Source organism: Phocoena sinus, chromosome 12 (assembly GCF_008692025.1).
Source record: "Phocoena sinus isolate mPhoSin1 chromosome 12, mPhoSin1.pri, whole genome shotgun sequence".
NCBI classification, from domain to species: Eukaryota; Metazoa; Chordata; class Mammalia; order Artiodactyla; family Phocoenidae; genus Phocoena; species Phocoena sinus.
This window is the reverse complement of record NC_045774.1, coordinates 63,055,887-63,079,162: the sequence shown is the minus strand read 5'-3', so window position 1 is coordinate 63,079,162 and position 23,276 is coordinate 63,055,887. Positions and strand designations below refer to the sequence as shown.

At 33.8% G+C, this 23,276-nt stretch overlaps 1 pseudogene; it reads right to left on the bottom strand.

Moving 5' to 3' along the window:
• Positions 1–2,678: 2,678 nt before the first annotated feature.
• Positions 2,679–16,329, bottom strand: LOC116763314 (annotated as a pseudogene).
• Between the last annotated feature and the right edge of the window lie 6,947 nt (positions 16,330–23,276).

Genomic DNA, 23,276 nt, shown 5'->3' with positions numbered 1-23,276 from the left:
GTAACAGTGAACTTACCCTGCTCCCCAAATCACAGTACCTTAAAACTTAGGGGAAGATGTAAGAGACCTTCAGGTATTTTATGAAACACTAATAGTAGATCATGCAGCTCACATATAACTGTGGATATCTTTTCAAAATGAGGCAGCTCTTGGTTGCTTGGGGATCTTCCCAAAGGACTAACTGATTCATTATTTATATGCTCCTTGGAGGCAGTTATCTCTACCATGTGTCAACAAATTAGAAATCATGGTACAACATTTATCCCTGACTTTAACTGAATTGATCAGTTACATTGCAATGGTCCTGGAAGGCATTCAGCCTGGACTCACTGGTCATAGTAGTTATGGATGATTGCTTGAAACTTGTTCCTTACAGGCAAAGGCAGAATCTGTGCAATCACTAACGCATCTGCTGTGCCTGGACTAATACCTCTAGCCAAGTGGAAATGTCAGTGCTGAAACCTACAGAGTAAGACACCAGGTTTTCTGAGTTAAAGCCTGACTTGTTTGCTCAGCAGTGTCTGGTACCTTGGATGGCATATTTTAGTCAAAAGCTTAGGCTGTCTTCATCAGGCTGCTTGGAATTTTATTGAGAAGAGCCTTAATTAAATATTGTATGGAACAATTGAATGGATTTTGTTACTAGCCTCTCTAGATCAGATTAATCAGAGTGGCCGATAAAGTGGCATCATATTTATTGGAAAATTCATCAGAATTCAAGTCAATGTAGAAATGAGGGGCAAATATTTTGGGGAGTCAATAATCCATAAATCTCTTATGTTTCTGCATGCTTTGTGAGTGAGGCACTGATGGACCTTTTCAATGACATTTGCAGAGGATTTCCTTGGAAGACACAGTTATCACCCTCAAGATCAAAGTGCACACATTCTTAGTGTCCAGTACAATAAAGAAAATGACTCCCTACAGAGCAATAAGTGTAATTATTGACCACTATTTAAAAAATAGGTTTCCTAAACTTAGGTTTAATTTCCTGAAACACAACCCACTTCATGTGGCACACTTTAACCAATGTGACAGTGGGAAATTCTACAGGACAAATTAGCCCATTTATTCAAATAATAAATAGCCTGAAAAAACAATGTATAAAGATAGATGATGCCCTAGAGTAGAAAAAAAAGTCAACCAACTGCAATATGTAGATCTTGTTTGATCTCATTTCACAGGAATCAACAATAAAAACACATTTTTGAGACAATTGGTGACACTAGCTATCAGCTCTGTATTGGATAAGATCAAAGAATTATTATTAATTGTGTTTATTGTGGTTACTAAATTAAGGTTGTGTATAAAAAGAAAGTTTTATCTGTTAGAAATACATACTAAGTATTAACACGTGAAAGGACATTTTTGGGAATTTTGTTTCAAGTTAAAAAAAATTTAATTAAATTCTTTGCAAAAATATTGAGGTTTAGCAAAGAAAACAAGGTACATGCAGATAAATAAATACTGTGAATATAATCAAGTAAAAAATTTTAAGTAGTCAAATCCCTAAATTATTCAGCTATAATGGCATATAATTACTTTCAGAATGGCCTACAGTCCGTGGTCTAATGGTCCAATAACTGACCAGTGGTTCTCAATGTGAAGCAATTTTATTCCTCAGACGATATTTGGCAATGTCTGGAGACGTTTTTGGTTGTCACAACTGGGGAGGTGCTACTGGCATCTTGTGGGTAGAAGCCAGGGATGCTGATAAATATCCTAAAATGCATAGGACATCCCCTCAAACAAAGAATTATGCAGTTCAAAATGTTAATAGTGCCAAATTTGAGAAATCCTGTACTAGATAATTAAAATAAGGTGGAATTATCCACTGTTGTCATGTTTAAATTAGCACCAAGAGTGAGAGTAGGAAAAATCTGGATGTGCCAGTATATGGTCAGGCCACTCATGATGGCTGTTCTCTTGCTGTTTGTATGTCCCCTGCTCGACCAGTCCTGCTTCACCTACACCGTACTCATGCAAACATGCTTGACCCAGCCCCTTAGGCCAGATGGCTCCACCTGCTAGTTTATTAAAAGGAAACATTTGCCCTCATTATGATCGTTAAACTGATGGGCTGTGAGGGATGTACCTCAGCTGCTGGTTTCCCTGGTAGTTGATGAGCCAGCCTGATGTCAATTCCCCTTATAAATGGTAGCTTCCTTCTCCCCTGAGTAGCAAAGATGGCTGCCATGTCCTTTCTGCCGTCTGCTGAGCATATGTGTAAGATCTCCTGTCTATTAAACTAGTGATGTCTCTGGTGCTGTCTTGAGGCTCTTCCTTCAGTCTTGAGGCTGGGCAACTACAAGGCTTGCAGGCCTGCGAGGTGTAGCCCAGAAGCCAGTTTTAGAAGTCAAGTTCTGGACACTTGCAAATAGCCCAAGCACACCACTGTCATCCTCAGCTGATTCAAGGAAGGATGTGATTCTGCAAGCTGCAGTGGAGACAAGGAGGGTTTAAAGTTGATATGCACTTATCTTCAGTGAATGTGAGCATCTCTCAGTATGTAAGAAGAAACTGCCAGCTTTCCTGGATCCATGGTGATCTTTTATCTTCTGACAACTTCTCTCCAAGGAACAACAGACCAGTACTCTGGTTGCTTTCTTCCTTTGTTGTACTGCTGGATCACAGCTGCAGTGTGAGTAACAAAGCCTTTTCTCGTTGGTTTTCCCACTTTATAGAAATATGGGTGGAATCTTAATACTCTTCTCTTCTTTGGAGGGACATATATTTCTAGTGGGTACCTGAATTAACTTTAACAGTCATAACTGAATTTCAGATTTATTATCAATGTGCACCTTAACAGCTGATATCTGAAGTAGATACCAAAGAGGAATCTAGTGACTTTTTACTCAGATTTTCTTCTGTTAAAGAACCTAGTTGCAGTGAAAGAGACTTTCTCCTTCAGGTTTTATCCGGCTCTTAATTGCCCTCAGTTGAGGGATCACATGCCTGGAGAAAAGAACTACTAAGGGTGATGTATTTTCCCACTGTTTCAATAATTTTTCCATCATTTAATTCTGTCTTCTGCAAGTTTTCACGTATCTGTGACCCTTCTTTGTTCTTATTAAGGTAATATTCGATAAGTTTAACTTTATATCTCCATGTATGTTCAATGTGTTCTCCACCTGGCTTTCTGGGGAACCAAATTGCTTGTCCACTTCCAGCATTATATCATGATTATCATGGGCTTCTAAATCTAGGGCCCCCTCAGTTCAGCATCACACCCTGTTGCTAAAAAATTCAGAGTTGAATGTATTTGAATTCCTGTAGCAGAACCAATTTTTTGTGACTTAGCTACCTTAGCTCCTCGCGGTCAAGAGAAAGGTACTGCTTTGAGGTGTCTTTTTTGGTCTTTCCACTATCAGTTTGAGAAGAAAGTTCTTCTAAGTAAGCAAAGTCATCATCTTCCCCTAAAAAAGGAATTTTCTTTGCCTATAGATTCAAATGCAGCATGAGTGTCAGAGGTTCTTGCTGACCTTGCTCAGTTCCATCTAACACTAAAATGTGGATATGTTGGGGAGGATACAGTTAAAACAAAATTGGGCAGATATTTCTAGTTGTTGAAACTGGGTGATGAGTATATGAGAATTCATTATGCTATTATCTCTCCCAACAAAACAAATATGGAACTTAGGGTATAGCTTTTATGATGAATCCCAGGTCCACTGGGATCCATAGTTGTATGACCTTAATATTGTTTCTTCAAATTTTCCTCAGCTGAAAGTAGAAATAATATTTATTTGTACCTATTTTATAGAGTTGTAATGAGTTTTAAATGTGTTAATATTTTTAGGCACTTAGAACAATGCCTTGCTATGTATATTACTTAAATAATAAAAGATAAATATTGCTGGATTATAGTAATTATAAAGAATTTTGCCTCACAATTATATTTAAAGGATTAATTAATAATGCATACTATAGAATAAATACGTACCGAATATTAAGCACATGAATGGTAATGCTTTGTAGAGAATCAATTAACAAGATTTATAACCATTCATGTACTTGTATTTTTACCCTAGAATGATAATGGGAGCCTTTTAGAGAGTTTGATTCTAATTCAAAATCTCCCAGTATTAAAAAAAAAAAAAAAATCTCCCAGTATTTTCATGACTGCCACTGTATGCACTAAATCTAGGAAGTAGTTTAAAAATTCCCTTTTACTTATATTCAAGTTGAAAAATCATTTCACTTCTCCTCCAGGTCTGAATAAATATAGATCATTTTTATGAGAAAAAAATCCCCAGAAAGCAAAGAAGATATTTTCTTTACTGAAATATACATTCAGAATTGTAGCCCAATGCTTGTCAAATAGATAACATTCCATTAACCAAACAAATAAATCAATATTTAAATGAATTACTTAACAGAATTCAAATGTTTCCTGATTCAAGGTAGCACTAGTAAAATTGTCTGCTTCATAAAATTCACCTGTTAACTCATAATACAGACTAGTATTCACAGCAAGAAAATGACATTATCTATTTCCTCTTCCCCCAATAAGTTAAAAGTGGTACTTATATCTACTTCTGCCAGAGAACTGCATTTCCTACTCACTGCTGAATGCCCTTGCCTCAAATATAATTCACAGAAGGATGATAATTTACCTTTCTCAATAAGAAATAAATGTTCAGTGGTTTAGAGGAGAGAAAAGTCTCACCTACTTGTTCATTTCAAATGTCTTCCCACAAATTAACCCCAGTTACATTGGCTTTCTCTGAACATGAGAATGTAAATTCCTGGAACAGATATTCCATTTCCCAAACTAAACAGATGTAGTAGTTTTACAACTCAAGTGGCTATGGTACTTCATTTCACATTTTCTCAATTAGGATAATAAACCCTGGAACAAGTGAATGGTTGTTAAGAGCTACTAGAGAAATTTACATAAAAAAGAAAATATAAAGTAATATCTTTTTTAAATTAATTAATTAATTAATTTACTTTTGGCTGCGTTGGGTCTTCTTTGCTGCGTGCGGGCTTTCTCTAGTTGTGGCGAGCGGGGACTACTCTTCGCTGCAGTGCGTGGGCTTCTCGTTCTGGTAGCTTCTCTTGTTGTGGAGCATGGGCTCTAGACAAGTGGGCTTCAGTAGTTGTGGTACGTGGGCTCAGGAGTTGTGGCTCACGAGCTCTAGAGCGCAGGCTCAGTAGTTGTGGCGCACAGGCTTAGTTGTTCGGCGGCATGTGGGATCTTCCCAGACCAGGGCTTGAAACCATATCCCCTGCATTGGCAGGCAGATTCTTAACCATTGTGCCACCAGGGAAGTCCCAAATTAATATCTTTTTAGAAAGAGCAAGTCTACTTAAGTTATGTAACAAGCACAATGAAACAATTCTGGGGAAGATTTTGTATGACAAATTTTACATGATTATAATATCAATTCAATTAATAATCTCAAAAATAAATTTATACTACAGAATTAGATAAAAACTTTTTTTTAAATTTGAGTATAGTAGACATACAATATGTTAGTTTCAGGTGTGCAACATAGTGATTTGACATTTAAATACATCATAAAATGATCACCACAATAAGACTAGTAACCATGTGTTACAATACAAAGTTATTACAGTATTACTGATTATATATCTTACGCTGTATATTGCATTCTCATGAAATTTTTATTTTATAACTGGGAGTTTGTACCTCTTAATCCTTTACCTATTTTATGCATCCCTCATCCCCTCCCCTCTGGCAACTACAAGTTTGAGACTGTTTCTGTTTTGTTTGTGTTTTAGATACACATGTAAGTGAAATCATATGGTATTTGTCTTTCTCTGACTTATTTTACTAAGCATAATACCCTCTAGGTCCATTCATGTTGTCACAAACGGCACATTTTCATTTTTCTGTGGCTGAGTAATATTCCATTGTATATACATACCACATCTTCTTTATCTATTCATCTATCCATTCATCTATCAATTTGATACCAAATTTTAAAAGTCAGCATTTGATCTTATTGTCAATTAATGAATCAGTCCTTTGTTGTAAGCATCTGTACCTGTATAAACTCAGAATGAGTCAGAAGTTTCATTCTGAATTTTAATCATTTGAAATAAAATTAGGAATACTAATATATATATTAATTACTTCTACATTTATATCTACTTTAAATTACTTAAGATCCAATTTATATTTTAAAATTATTTTAAAGACAATTTGCTGATGAGAGTGTGAGCTCTCTGACAGCAAGTTCTGTGAGGATATAATGCTGTATATTGTTTTAGAAATATGTATTTTAGAAATAATATGGCCTGGATTCTAATTCTGACTTCATCATTTACATGAATTTAGGAAATGACTTAATCTTTCTGAGTCTTAGCTTTCTAATTTTATAAGTGAGGATAATATCCATAAAATATAAATACACATAGAATTTAGAAAATGGTTGAAAAGCACCTAATTATGAAGCACATATAATCCTGCTAAAACCTGCCAAAATAACACAAAACAAACAAAAATTACAAGCTAAAACATAATAAACTGTGAGTGAAGTAGTCATTGCTCTAGTTATATTTATATCTAGTTAGGTTTATATCTTAAAAGAACAAATTCCTGGTAAAAAGAACAGGGATTATACATTTCTGTAATGCACAATGGGTTGATATGTTAACTGCCATAACTTTCCTAGAAAGAGGATATGATACATGAGGTTTATAATTCTCACTTATGAAAAAAGATGTTAATTTCTAAATAAAATACTTTGAGAACACATTAAACATATACTAAAATGCCTTTTTTGAAATTCAAATAAAACAAGCAAGAAAAGAGAACTAGATAAAATAATAGACAAGTACACAACAAATTAAGAAGTGGTATATTCAATCCAACAATATTAATTAGATTAAATGTTAATGGACAAACTACTTCAACTAAAAGGCAAAGATTGTCAGAAGGGAATAAAACTGTAAACAAGTAAAACCCCTGCCCCAACTAGTTTTCTGTACAGATATGCATATGGTTAGTTAACAACACTTGGTGAAGAGTCTTATTTCATACTGAATTACCTGTCTACATTTGTCCAACCTTGTTTTTTTTCCTCAGGGTTGTTTTGGCTATATTAGGTTATTTGACTCTGCATAAAAATTTAAAAGTCAACCTGTTGACTTATAAAACCTAGGATGTTGATATGCAATTACAGATCAAGTTGGGCAGAGTTGCAGTTTAACAATATCAAATCCTTCAATCCATTAACACCAGATCTCCGTTTATCACATTTTCTTTAATTTCTCTTTGCAGTGCTTTGTAGTTCCCTGCTCTAAGCATATGTGACTAAATGTATTCTTTAGTATTTTAATTTTGATGCTACTATGGTTGGGTTTTTTTTTTTTTTTGAGTATTCTGAATTACAAGTGGCATTTGTAATCGATCTTGTGTCCTGTGACCTTGCTAAAATTGCTTGATAAAGTAACTGTTCTAATAGATTTTTCTATATCTTTTAGAGTTTGTACCTATAATATTAATACAGTAAAATACCTATAAAAAGACAGGTTTATTTCCATTCTAATCTTTGTTATTTATTTGTGTTTCTTCCCTTATTTTACTAGCCATTATTCCTGTTGAATATTGTAGTAAATTATGTAATAAAATAAAGATGTATTATATTATAAATAAATTGTAGTATAAATATACAATGAATATTATCTATAATATATATTTAAATTACATTTTAAATACAAAGAACATAAAAATGATCGACACACTTAAACAGACACTTCTGAAAGGAAAATATGCACATGGCCAAAAAACATATGGAAAAGTACTCAACAATAATACTCATCAGAAAAAATGCAAATTTTGCCATAATGAAGTACTACTCTATGTTACTAGAATGACTATTATTAAAAATACTAAAACCTCAAATGTACACCAAACTCTCTTACATTACTGGCAAAAGTATAAAATTAAACAACCACTTTGTAAAAATTATTTGACAGTTTTTGTAAACAGAGGAGTTCCACTCACATGTTTATCCAAGTGAAATAAAAATATATTCACAAATGACTTCTAAAATCATATGCATAGAAGTTTCCTTCATAGTGGACAAAAAAAGGAAATATTCCATATTAAAAGGGTTGAATAGATAAATATATTGTAAAATAACCATACAATGGAATACTTCCAGCAATTAAAAGGAGTGAACAACCATTATATGCAACGAAAATTTGACTCTCACAAAAATCATGCTGTTCTTACACAGTCTTTACCTTCTGATTTGATTAATGTGAATTTTCAGGATAGGCAAAAATTAGGTAACCGAAATTGGAATAGTGTCTTCTTGCTGAGTAGTAGATGTACTGCAAAGTGGCAAGAGGGAACTTTCTGATGTGAAGAATTTTTTACGTCTTAATATGGATATGAGTTATATGGGTACATTCATTTGTCTGAACTGATTAAACTATATACTTAAGATGTGTATCTTCCTGTATATTTATTATACTGAAATAGAAAAAGATTTTTAAAAACAGAGAGGGAGAGAAACTGTGTATATATATGTAGATATATAAAATTATACCTAAGTAAATGAATAGAAATATATGTATAGACCTTGTTTTATTATATTACTTATAGTTTACTACAGTATTGTTCAATAATGTACTACTATTAAATTGAAGTTAAACTGTCTTATTTGACAAATCAACAAAAATATTTTTTGTAAAAAAAAAAGTGACAAATCTCAAATTACGGACATTTTAGGGTAAATTAAGATTTTTGGTAAATTTGTTTGCTTAAAATTAATACTGAATTTATGCTAATAAAACTTATCTCTAGAGATATATACAGAAGTTTTTATAGGTATATTACATATCTTGAATTTGAAAGAAAAGGAAAATGGTGTTGGTGGATGAAATAAAGAAAACAAGATAAGCAAAGTGATAATTTTTGAAGTGCTACACGTGGGTTCATTTGTAATACTTTCTCTTTGGGGTACATTTGAAATTTGCCTAATAAAAGCATGTCTCTATGTGTTTTTTTTAGTTTTGATATCATAAGAAAATTTTCCCCACTATAAGATTTCAAATGTCTCCCATGATTTATTCTAGTTAAATACTTTTTAAAAAATATTACTTTTCATCAATATCTATTCATTGTAGAGCAATTAGAAACTATAGATAGACCAGAGGAAGAGGATAAGCATGCATGATCAGACTACTTAGAGATAAGGACAATGTTAATGATTTTCACTTAAATAAATATGTCTTAATTGAAGAAATGACACAAAAACAATCTCTAAATGCATCTTACCATATTAAAGGCTGTGGTACATTCGACTATAAAGAACACTGATTAAATTTGCCTGGTTACATGTGTGTTCAAGTGTGTGTGTATTTGTTTCTGGCATGGGTGTGAATGCCCAAGAGTTTACGCAGAAGAATTAGGCAAAACTTGTTACAATTTTTATAACTCAGTTTCAGATACTATCCATTTACATTTTCATATAATTTTACCTTTTGATATAATAAAATAGCTTCATATTCAGCATTTATGAATTTTTTGACGAATGTTAAAATTTATGAAATGCAATTTTGGTATATATTGAATTGATTGTAAGTCTTTCTGATGTTAAGCTATTTTAACTGAATTGAATAATCAACCAAGAAAGTGAAAATATTAGCAAACAAAAAAGAAAGGAGTAAGAGAAATTAATACTAAAATGCATAATATCAATTAAAAAGTATAATTGTTTTAAAATAATTGTAATGGATGTTTTTATAAAGTATTGACATAGGAAGCATTGGAAGGTAATTTTTTTAAAAGTTATAAAGCATAAATGTACTCTATTACAGAGAACATGAACATGCTGGAAATAATTTAGACAAAATCAATAAATACAGTTCAGTTAACAACTCTATAGCACAGCATTTAAAAACAAATCAAATGCCTGGATATAAAGGTGGCTTTTGTTATAGTTTAGTCTGTGTGTGGAGTCACAATGTGTATAGAGATTGTGGCCTGGCCCATAAAATTGATTGAGATTGTCTTTGAACAAACTTTTATTGGTAAATATTTCATTGGTGTAAAAAATGTAGTTATGGGGCTTCCCTGGTGGCGCAGTGGTTGAGAGTCCGACTGCCGATGCAGGGGACACGGGTTCCTGCCCCGGTCCGGGAAGATCCCACATGCCGCGGAGCGGCTCGTCCCGTGAGCCATGACCGCCGAGCCTGCGCGTCCGGAGCCTGTGCTCCGCAACGGGAAAAGCCACATCGGTGAGAGGCCCCCGTACCCAAAAAAAAAAAAAAAAAAAAAAAAAAAACCCCCAAAAAAAAAAAATGTAGTTATAAAGAAGGTGAAAAAGATAATAGAAAGTGTATTATCCCTTCAATAAATTAACCATATTACTTATACCATTAAATAAACACTATCTTTGTATAGGTTTTGCCCACTTGATCTGCTAAAGATAGGAAAGAACACCAAATGTAATAATTGCTTTTTTACTTCTGTCTACTTATATTTGCATTTCCTAACAGTTTTACACAAAGTATTTTTATGACTTTGCAAAAATTTTCATTACAATTATATTTTGATCATGAATTTCACCCTTTCATTCAAGGTATAATTTAATGTTCATTATCTTGAGTTCTATTTTATGCAGTATTACTATGGATTTGGAGGGCTCTTTTTATTTACATTAGTTTGACATGCCTTTAATCAACCTTTTGTTTTTAATATTTTTTGTATATTTTTCTTGAGGTATACCCTATATCTACAGCATAGGCTATATTGCGTGTTTGAAAACTTAGGAAATACATTTTTAGCAAGAAATTTTAATGCATTTAGTTTGTTTTTATGAGCTATATTTGTTTATAATTTGTCATCTTGTTAAAATTTTTATATTTCTTACCCTCTTAGATTTCTTGCTTTTATTTTTGGTTGTAGTATTATATATTTAGTGTGCTTTTTCTAGTTGTCAAAGTAAAGATTTAACAGTATCTTTAAAGACTGAAGCCCTCCATTTAAAGCAAAGCTTATATAAGCTCTTTCTTGGCTCTCCCCCAATTTCCTTCGGTTTTCAGTAATTGTTGATATTATCTGGCCTTTAAAAGCTAGACTTCACATTTATACATACTTTCTCTTTTCAAAAAAACTTATATTGCATTTGCTAATAATATGGTCAGAAATTATTCTACTTTTTTAAAAATTTAATAGTGTTTATCTGTTAATCCCATAGTCCCAGTTATCCCTCCCTCTCCCTTCCCCTTTGGTAACCATAAGTTTGTTTTCTATGTCTGAGTCTGTTTCTGTTTTATAAATAAGTTCACTTGCATTATTTTTTAGATTCCACATGTAAGTGATATTATATGATATTTGTCTTTGTCTGACTTCACTTAGTATGATAAACTCTAGCTCCATCCATGTTGCTGCAAATGGCATTATTTCATTCTTTTTATGGCTGAGTAATATACATAATACTGCATCTTTATCCATTCATCTATTTGATGGTCACTTAGGTTGCTTCCATATTTTAGCGATTATAAATAGTGCCGCCTTGAACTTTGTCATGCATGTATCTTTTCAAATTAGAGCTTTTATCTTTTCTGGGTATATGCTCAGGAATGGGATCACTGGATCATAGGGTAACTCTATTTTTAGTTTTTTAAGGAACGTCCGTACTGTTCTCCATAGTGGTTTCACCAATTTACATTCCCACCAGTAGTGTAGGAAGGTTCCCTTTTCTCCACACCCTCTTCAGCATTTATTTGTAGATTTTTTGATGATGGCCATTCTGACCTGTGTGTGGTAATACCTCATTGTAGTTTTGGTTTGCATTTCTCTAATAATTAGTGGTGTGGTGCATCTTTTCACATACCTGTTGGTCATCTGTATGTCTTCTTTGGAGAAATGTCTATTTAGGTGTTCTGCCTATTTTTTGATTGGGTTGTTTGGTTTTTTTTTTGTTGTTATTGAATTGTATGAGCTCTTTGTATATTTTGGAGATTAAGCCCTTATTGGTCCCATCGTTTGCAAATATTTCCTCCCAGTCCTTAGGTTGTCTTTTCATTTTATTTATGGTTTCCTTTGTTGTGCAAAACCTTATAAGTTTGATTAGGTCCCATTTGTTTAATTTTGCTTTTATTTATATTGCTTTGGGGGACTGACCTAAAAAACGTTGCTAAGATTTATATCAAAGAATGTTTTGCCTATGTTCTCTTCTAGGAGTTTTATGGTTGTCATGTCTTAAGTCTTTAAGCCATTTTGAGTTATTTTTGTGAATGGTGTGAGGGAATGTTCTAACTTCATTGAATTACATGTGGTTATCCAGCATTCCCAACACCACTTGCTAAAGTGACCACTTTTTATGTATTTAATTTGTAATCCTTACAATGGGTCTCATCATAAAATGATACCCTTTTTTGGTTATTAATATTCAAGTTTTATATGTTACTTGGAAACCACCCTCAAATAATTTTTAGAAGAATAAATACATCAAATGTTTTTTGAAATCTTACTTATCTGATGTTCTTTCTGTGACATTTGTAATGAAAATAGCTGGGTATAAAAATAGTCTGTGCTACACATTTGTTCATTGCAGTATATATGTTGTCATGGTAACAATTTTTATTTAAATTTGTAAAACATGTTTTGGTCATTTCTGAGTTTTGTTTCTTTACATATATATTTGCGTTCAGTACGATCTTTCTTTATCTTTATAATAGAATCATAGTATGCATGGAAGTGTACATTTTTTTAGAATATCATTTGGAGTTTTTCTGGTTTATTATTCTACTTTTACCTTGTTACATTTCTTTTACTTGCCTTGGTTTATTCTTCAGGAATATCAATTAACAATTTACTGTATATCCATTTCCTGAATTACACATATAAACTTTCCTCAAAGTGTTTTTTTCAACTCTCTTGAATTTATTTGCATTTTTGGATGTTTTCAAATCTGTTTCTACCTCATTGATTTGATTTTCTTTAATGTCAAATTGGCTTCTTAGTTAAGGGTTTAACTATTTGATTACACTATTGTGATTTAGTAGATGCACTCTTATGTTTTCTTTTTCTTATTCATATTTCATTCTACTGCCATCTCATCTCACCCTTTTTCACTTTTAGACTGTTTTTTACTGATGATATTTTCTTGTGTTCTTATTTCATGAAGAATGTGTCTTTTTTGTGCTCATGACAGTGCCAAACTTTTTTTCTGAAATTTGAAAAGTGAAGACCCTAAATTATGTCTTTATTTCAGATGTAGCCACTTGTGGTATTCACTTTCCCTTCTGCTATATTTTTAGTGGAAATATTTTCAGATTTTTTTTACTTAATAAGGTGGTTTTGGCTTATAATTTATGGTTATGTACTTATGTCCTCTGAAAGTATTATTTTTGACAATTAAAAAGAAATCCTGGGGATTCCCTGGTGGCGCAGTGGTTGAGAGTCTGCCTGCTGATGCAGGGGACACGGGTTCGTGCCCCGGTCCGGGAAGATCCCACATGCCGCGGAGCGGCTGGCCCCTTGAGCCATGGCCGCTGGGCCTGCGCATCCGGAGCCTGTGCTCTGCAACGTGATAGGCCACAACAGTGAGAGGCCTGCATACCGCAAAAAAAAAAAAAAAAAGAAAGAAATCCTTTTCTTATATGTGAAGCTACAGTTCAAGTTGATATGTTTACCATGTCATGCTTTAGATATTTACTGGCTTTCTCCAGAAACTTCCTTGTACTCCTCTACTTGGTTCTCTACATAATTTTAAATAATGTGCAAACTAAAGTTCTCCAGAATGCATAATTAATAGTATGCTTTTGTCTTCAACTCTTTCTCCAGTGGTGTATTTGATAAACTATTCCTCCAACAATAGAATCAATGGTTTCCCTCAATACATTTTTAGAACTTCCTCCCTGTTCCTTTCTTTATGCATAGATATATCCTGTTATTTCTCACTCTAAAAAGCCATTAAAAGATGATATCCAAGAAGTACTGATGGCTCACAGAGGCCCCAGAACAAAATCCTAAGAGGCGGGTTGAAAGTTGTCCAGTTTTCTGATTGTTACATGCTCTGATTCTCTAACACAGAAAACAGATGGTGTAGGGAACTGCATAATTCTTGTAACATTTTTTTAGGTATATTCTATATTATATTTTTAAATGGGTGTTTTAGGCAAAGAGTTGAAGCTTAAATATACTTGAAAAAAATCTGGCTCCATCTGTCTTTAATAAGTGTTGGTACATCCACAATTCAGGCATTCAATTGTCTGAGTCTAGTTTGGAGAGTACACCAATGTGTTTATGGTTATCTTACTGAAAATTTTGTATAGACAATATTGTCAGCTTTTAGCCATATTATTTTGAATTAGATGTATTACTTATTTAATCAGAGAAAAATACATTTGCCCCAGTCTTCTCATAATCTGTTAGAGTAATCATAAATTAGTTGAAACTTTTAGAGGGCAATTTGATGATATCTATTATGTTCTAAATGTTACATATTTGCTGTCCAAATAATTTAACCTAAGAAAATTTATAGAGATATGTTCAAAAAAGTGTGCAGTAATTATATGTTCATTAGTCTTTGTAGCATTACTTGAAATTGAAATAAACCTGGAAAAAGTTGAAATGTTTATCAGCTGAGGGTTGTTTAGATATTAAGTATACCTGGAATAGAATGAGGTGCATCAAATTGTATTGGTTTATAAATTCCTCAAAATTCTATTTTAAAGCAAGTTTTTGGAGGATATGAATAATATTTTCCATTTATATACATAAAGGCTATAAGATTATGCACATATTAATATTTTATAGTCTTTATAAAATATGTGTGTTTCTGTGTTAATTTGTTTAACTCAGGTGTATAACTGGAGGATTGTGAAGAAGCAAGGAGAAGTTATACTCTTGAGTATATATATTATTTTGTTTTACTTTTTAAGCAGATTTATTTTCATAAATTATAAAATAGTTAAGGAAAAAAGCAAACGGAGATTTTTTAAGTAATCCTATTTCAAAATATAAAACAAATATGATGTGCATGATTAGAGATTTGTAATCTATAGCATACTATAAAAAAGTTATAATTATATTTTGTTTGTGAATCCCACAGGACAACACTTAAGCACAGGATTTTTTACATATCAGATAGTGTGCTTTTGTAATATACATATCTATGGGGTAAACATGATTCTTTTTTTATAATCATTTAACTCTTACTTATTTTGAAAAATTATTTACAGCCAGAGAAATTCTGCTTGAAACACATCATTTTACTTGTGTTTCAGTTACTCTTTTACTCTTAAAAACAATAATATATTAGCTTTTGAAACAACGTATGGAAGAATGTCCTTTGCATAGTCTTAATAGGAAACAGCTATATTTCAGTTAATTATCAGACTATTCTAATTTTTATGTCTTTTCATGTACTGTTTTTAATAAAAAATAATGCTTTAGGGACATCCCTAGTAGTGCTGTGGTTAAGAATACACCTGCAAATGCAGGGGACATGGGTTCGATCCCTGTTCCAGGATGATCCCACATGCCATGGAGCAACTAAGCCCGTGAGCCACAACTACGGACCCTGCCCTCTAGAGCCCACAAGCCACAACTACTGAGCCCACATGCCATAACTACCAAAGCTCATGCGCCTAGAGCCCATGCTCAACAACAAGAGAAGCCACCACAATGAGAAGCCCGTGCACTGCAACAAAGAGTAGCCCCCACTCGCAGCAACTAGCAAAAGCCTATGTGCAGCAACGAAGACCCAGCACAGCGAAAGATAAATAAATAAAAATAATGCTTTAAAATATCATAATGATGAGTAGATAGATTTACCGTTTTGAAAATAACAAATCTGACTTTATTTTCTATATTTTCATTTAACATTGCCATATTGATTGAGAAGAATGGTGGGAGAATGTCCTGGCAGGTAGCAACCGTCTGTGTTAGCATCAACATGTCCAAACCAGAAGGCATATATGTTCATAAAGGTAAGATACTGAATTAAGAATGACTTTTACAGTCTTTTAAACAATAAGGAACTATGGATATACTTATGTAGCACAAAACTGATGTATATGCAGAGTTCATAGACTGGTTGAAAGTAGGGCATCTCTTATTAACCAGTGGACAATTTAATCTTTAAGAATTAGTTGAGAACTTACAGTATACTATTAAAAATATCTAATCTACGTTGACAAAAGGCTCATGAGCTTCAATAGCTGGCTAGGAACACACCTTTTGAACAAACATCCTGGGCTTTCCATTAGCCTCTTCCTGCCTTTCGTCCTCTGAAAGTCATCCAAAGCCTGACTATTATTTCCTTTATATCCACCAACTGTCCCTCCATTGCTCCTGTGCGTTTCACTGACAGGACTCCTGAGGAGACGCATTACTGAGTGCCCGAGTGGTTTGATTGCAGGGGTTTTTTCTCTGTAAAAAATCTCTCTAAAATTTAATGTTTGTTTTTTTTATGGAAAAGATAATGGAAACATAACTGGCACAGTGGTTTTTTATTAATTAATTAATTTATTTTTGCTGTGTTGTGTCTTCGTTTCTGTGCGAGGGCTTTCTCTAGTTGTGGCAAGCGGGGGCCACTCTTCATCGCGGAGCGCGGGCCTCTCACTATCGCGGCGTCTCTTGTTGCGGAGCACAGGCTCCAGACGCCCAGGTTCAGTAGTGTGGCTCACGGGCCTAGTTGCTCTGCAGCATGTGGGATCCTCCCAGACCAGGCCTCGAACCCATGTCCCCTGCATTAGCAGGCAGATTCTCAACCACTGAGCCACCAGGGAAGCCCGGCACAGTGGTTTTTATGGCAAATGTTATTACAAATATGGTGATGTGCAAAATTCATTAAGTGGTTCTCATTTAAACTTCAAATTCTAATAGGTGCTGGAGTTTCACAAAGCAAAGCAGAGACTCTATTGGAGTCCTGGGTTCTGTTCAAGGTCATGCATCTGATTTGCTGGGCAATCTTCGGCAAAGTCACTTATGTCACCTTAACCTAATCTAGTGGGTTTTCCCCCATCTGTGAAAAATTAGGTTAATAACACATGTTTATTTGTAAAGTGCTTTGGTATGCTCAGAGTAAAAATGTCACAAGTACAAATATTGTTAGTATTGTATTTATTAATTGCTGAGGATAGCTTCAGTGCACCTTTGCTATTTAAAAATCCTGCTTGCAGCTGTGAAAACATGCTTAACACAAGTAATTTTCACTGATGTTTGTTGTAGAACTCACAGGGAATGCAGCTGCTGGAGTGGCCATTTATTAAGAGAAGAGTGCTAAAGAAAAGAAAAACTGTAGATATTTAAAAGTTAGTGGTGAAAAAAAATATATATATATAAGTTAAATATCAGATTATTCTAATTTTATGACTTTGTACTATTTTCAATAAAAATAATGCTTTAAAATATAATAATGAGTAGATAGATTTATGGTTTTAAAGCTTAAGTAGATCAACAAACCTAATTGTATTTTCTATATTTTCACTTAACATTGCCATATTAACTTGGAGAAGGATGGTGGGAAAATGTCCCAGCAGGTAACATCAAAATGTCCAAACCAGATGGCATATATGTTCATGAAAATTGATACCGAATTAAAACTTTTCCAGTCTTTTAAACAAAAAACCTTATATTTGTGTATATATAATATACATATACACACACACACACACACACACACACACACATATATATATATATATTATCTATCACCAAAGAAGGAAAAGACTGTGGGGCGTTTTGTTTTGTTTTGTTACTGTCAGTGTCTTGCCTTTACCATCTTCCCCTAGGCCCATCAATTCCTTTCTCTTCCACAGAGTTTGCTTTTATGTACAGTGTATTACTGCATTTTTGTTTCTCAGTAAAGATAGACATATTAAAATATTATAATAAAATAGAAAGGGGAAAAAATTAGACAACAAGTATGAAAGATACAGATCTTTGTAAAAATTACATCATCTCCTCTTTGATCCCTTCAAGCCCAATGGCATTTGTTCAGTTTGGCAGCAGAGGGATTAAAAGTATTTGTTTTTCTTCACCTACATATTTTTTCTTTTACTGATCTCTGTCCATGTGTTATATTATTTACTACACCCCAAATTACCTATAGTCACAAACGTTTATTGTCAATCTTTAAAAGGTGGTGTGTATAGATTCTTTGAGCTTCATACCATCAGCAGTTGTGTTGCTGCTTATGGAGAGGCGTGGGTTGACAGAAGATAAGACCCTGATGTGAGGGGGAGAGAAAGGCACTAAAGCCCTTCCTTAGCTACCTGCTTCTTGCTCTTCACCATCTAGCTGAATTAGAACTCCTCTATACAATTTCTTTTAGTGGAAACAAAATAAGGTTTTATATTCCGGGAGGATATAATTAGTAAAACAGTCCTTATTTACAGAAGGAGAAACAGAGAAAAAGAAAAAGCCCTAAGAGGGGTGGATTTACAATGTCCAGCTTGTTTTCCACTTTTCTCTTGCTGCTGCTTTCAATTGCCTCTTTCATCTCTCATTTTTCCTTACTCTATTTTTTCATTTTCCCTTTTATTCTCCTTCTCTGCTTTCTTCACTCTGTAGATTGTGCAGTTTTACTTGTGGCCATTTAACTGATAGGAAAAAGTCATCTAAAGAATGTGTCAGCTAGTAAGCTGAAATGGAACCATGACAAAATAAAGTGACTGTACAGATTATTCAGGTAAATTAAAAACAAGTCAATCTGAAAGGGAAGTGACACACACAGATGTTTTACATTAACCAAATTAAATACTGTTCACAACATGTTTTGCTTAGGTTTTATGGGCCTTATATAACAGACACCCTTGTGAATACAATATTATCAGGCTGCTTATTTTTAACCTCATTTGGAGAGGGTTGTGTTAATAATACACTTTTATTAGTGTCACTCTCTTCTCTTATTTCATTTATTCCTTTTCATTCACATATTCCTCTCACCTCCCTACCCATTTCTACTCTGCTACAATCTTTCTATACTATCTTTTTTTATTGTTGTTTGCTTCTACATGTTCTTATAACAATGTACTACTGTATAATGTTATAAAACTTATTGCATGTGCTTGGTTCACTGAGCACTATGATTTTAAGATCCATTTTTGGACGTAGGCGATATTTTACTGTAATGCTCCTAAGAGAGGCATCCTTTAAAGTGGAATGAGTTTTACTTTGGGGGGTAGTTAAGCTACTTTGGGATCAGTTTGAGACTTTAAAATTTTGTTCGGGTAGGCTAGCCTAGACTTTACCTTAACTGGTTAAGACTTACTACAAGCTGAGGCCCTTCTAGGCTGTCTACTGAATATCATAGGTGTTCAGTTAATTCTTTCTTATCTGGGTGGTTGGATCTTGAATATCTTCTACTCTGTTTGAATCTGAAGAACTTTTTTTTTTAAACATCTTTATTGGGGTATAATTGCTTTACATGGTTGTGGTAGTTTCTACTGTATAACAAAGTGAATCAGCTATACGTATACATATATCCTCATATCCCCTGCCTCTTGCGTCTCCCTCCCACCCTCTCTGTCCCACCCCTCTAAGTGGTCTCAAAGCACTGAGCTGAAAAAAAAAAAAAAAAAGGCACCGAGCTGATCTCCCTGTGCTATGCGGCTGCTTCCCACTAGCTATCTAGTTTACATCTGGTGGTGTATATATGTCCATGCCACTCTCTCACTTCTTCCCAGCTTGCCCTTCCCCCTCCCCATGTCCTCAAGTCCATTCTCTACATCTGCGTCTTTACTCCTGTCCTGCCCCTAGGTTCATCAGAACTTTTTTTTTTAGAGTCCATATATATGTGTTACCATACGGTATTTGTTTTTCTCTTTCTGACTTACATCACTCTGTATAACAGACTATAGGTCCATTCACCTCACTACAAATAACTCAATTTCATGTCTTTTTATGATTGAGTAATATTCCATTGTATATATGGGCCACATCTTCTTTATGCATTCATCTGTTGATGGACACTTAGGTTGCTTCCATGTCCTGGCTTATGTAAATAGTGCTGCAATGAGCACTGTGGTACATGACTCTTTTTGAATTATGGTTTATCTCAAGGTATATGCCCAGTAGTGGAACTTCTGGGTCATATGGTAGTTCTATTTTTAGTTTTTTAACGAACCTCCATACTGTTCTCCATAGAAGCTATATCAGATTACATTCCCACCAACAGTGCAAGAGTGTTCCCTTTTCTCCACACCCTCTCCAGCATTAATTGTAGATATTTTGAAGATGGCCATTCTGACTGGTGTGAGGTGATACCTCATTGTAGTTTTGATTTGCCTTTCTCTAATGATTAGTGATGTTGAGTATCCTTTCATGTGTTTGTTGGCAATCTGTATATCGTCTTTGGAGAAATGTCTGTTTAGGTCTTCTGCCCATTTTGGGGTTGTTTGATTTTTTTATATTGAGCTGCATGAGCTGCTTGTATAATTTGGAGATTAACCCTTTGTCAGTTGCTTCGTTTGCAAATATTTTTTCCCATTCTGAGGGATGTCTTTTCGTCTTGTTTATGGTTTCCTTTGCTGTGCAAAAGCTTTTAAGTCTCATTAGGTCCCATTTGCTTATTTTTGTTTTTATTTCCATTTCTCTAGGAGGTGGGTCAAAAAGGATCTTTCTGTGATTTATGTCATAGAGTGTCCTGCCTATATTTTCCTCTAAGAGTTTGATAGTGTCTGGCCTTACATTTAGCTCTTTAATCCATTTTGAGTTTACTTTTGTGTATGGTGTTAGGGAGTGTTCTAATTTCATTCTTTTATATGTAGCTGTCCAGTTTTCCCAGCACCAATTATTGAAGAGGCTGTCTTTTCTCCATTGTATAGTCTTGCTTCCTCTATGAAAGATAAGGTGACCATATGTGCATGGGTTTATTTCTGGGCTTTCTATCCTGTTCCACTGATATATATTTCTGTTTTTGTGCCAGTACCATACTATCTTGATTAGTGCAGCTTTGTAGTATAGTCTGAAGTCAGGGAGCCTGATTCCTCCAGCTCCATTTTTCTTTCTCAAGATTGCTTTGGCTATTTGGGGTCTTTTGTGTTTCCATAGAAATTGTGAAATTTTTTGTTCTAGTTCTATGAAAAATGCCATTCATAGTTTGATAGGGATTGCATTGAATCTGTGGATTGCTTTGGGTAGTATAATCATTTTCACAGTATTGAATCTTCCAATCCAAGAACATGGTATATCTCTCCATCTGTATCACATTTAATTTCTTTCATCAGTGTCTTATAGTTTTCTGCATACAGGTCTTTTGTCTCCTTAGGTAGATTTATTCCTAGATATTTTATTCTTTTTGTTGCATTAGTAAATGAGAGTGTTTCCTTAATTTCTCTTTCAGATTTTTTCATCATTAGTTTATAGGAATGCAAGTGATTTCTGTGCATTAATTTTGTATCCTGCTACTTTACCAAATTCATTGATTAGCTCTAGTAGTTTTATGGAAGCACCTTTAGGATTCTCTATGTATAGTATTATGTCGTCAGCAAACAGTGAAAGTTTTACTTCTTTTATTCCGATTTGGATTCCTTTTATTTCTTTTTCTTCTCTGATTGCTGTGGCTAAAACTTCCAAATCTATGTTTAATGATAGTGGTGAGAGTGGGCAACCTTGTCTTGTTCCTGATCTTAGTGGAAATGGTTTCATTTTTTCACCATTGAGAACGATGTTGGCTGTGGGTTTGTCATATATGGCCTTTATTATGTTGAGGTAAGTTCCCTCTTTGCCTACTTTCTGGAAAGTTTTTAACATAAATTCATGTTGAATTTTGTCAAAAGCTTTTTCTGCATCTATTGAGATGATCATATGGTTTTTCTCCAATTTGTTAATATGGTGTATCACATTGATTTGTGTATATTGAAGAATCTTTGCATTCCTGGGATAAACTCCACTTGATCATGGTGTATGGTCCTTTTAATGTGCTGCTGGATTCTGTTTGCTAGTATTTTGTTGAGAATTTTTGCATCTATGTTCATCAGTGATATTGGCCTGTAGTTGTTTTTGTGTGTGTGTGTGTGTGTGACATCTTTGTCTGGTTTTGGTATCAGGGTGATGGTGGCCTCGTAGAATGAGTTTGGGAGTGTTCTTCCCTCTGCTATTGAAGAACTTTTCAATGCAAATTTTCTTGGTTGTTTTTCCCCTGAATTTCTTCTTTAACATGTCTTATGGATCATATACTTATATCCCTAAGTATTTACTCAAAGACTCAAGATTACTCCTACTTAGAAGCATGGGGCTCTTTTTGGGGGGAGGGGTAGCTTTCTCCTCTCCAATAATCTCCTTCACAAATTCCAGGTGCTAAACTCCCTAAATGCTTCTCTCTGTCTCTTTGGCAGTGCTTGTTGTCCAATATCTGAACAGTTGTTTAGTATATTTTTCTCAGTTATCTATAATGAGTGGTTAATTTCAGTGCCATTTCTTCCATTCTGGCCACAAGCAGAAGTAAGAAAGTTTGGAATCTACATCTTTTCTGCTTAGATAGTATCACTTGATTATCAAAGCTTGAACTTTTCAACACAAAAGAAAAAAACTACAAATTATAAATGTAAAATGCTTTGTTGGATGCTGAAAAATGCAAACTAGCATAAAATATAGGCAGATTAACTCATCTCATCTAGTATTAGCCAAATAAATTTGTATCAGTTCATATCCCTAGTGATATGGTTTCCTTGGAAGAAACCAAATCACTAGATTACCAGTAGATTAGATAATCAAAAACTAGTCTTTATGAAAGAAATAGCTGAAATGATGCTATAATCCCAGAAAGGGTGAACATTGACAAATAGGTTATGTATTGTATTAATTAATAAGATATGCATAAGGTATTTATTACCAGATTACATAAAGCCAAAAATTAAAATTGGTTCTTTTTTCTAGAAACTCAGTCCAATGTGGTGGGATGGGGCTTGTGAAGAAGAACGTACCTTTTAAAAAAAATCTGTGTATATAGAATAAAAAATAAATAAATCAATTACATAAATAAAATGCAATTATACTTATGAGTGTTATTTATACAATTATAATAAATCTTCATAGGATAGTGGTATTGATTTGGGTCTTGAATTCCAGAAGGGATTTTTGCACATCTGGAAGAGAAGGAAGGAAATTGGTGCTGGAAGAGAAAAAAAAGGGAGAATAAGAAATTTTTCATGAACCAAAGCATAATGGTGAAGAATAAACAATTGAGAAGATCACTGTCGTTAAGTCAGAGTTCTGTTGTAGGGTGTCACAAAAGAGAAAGATTAAAAAAAAAATGAAATATGTATATTGTTATTAAGACAGTGAAATTTATCTTGAAATTTAAATTCAAGTTTTAAGTTTTTTTCCAATA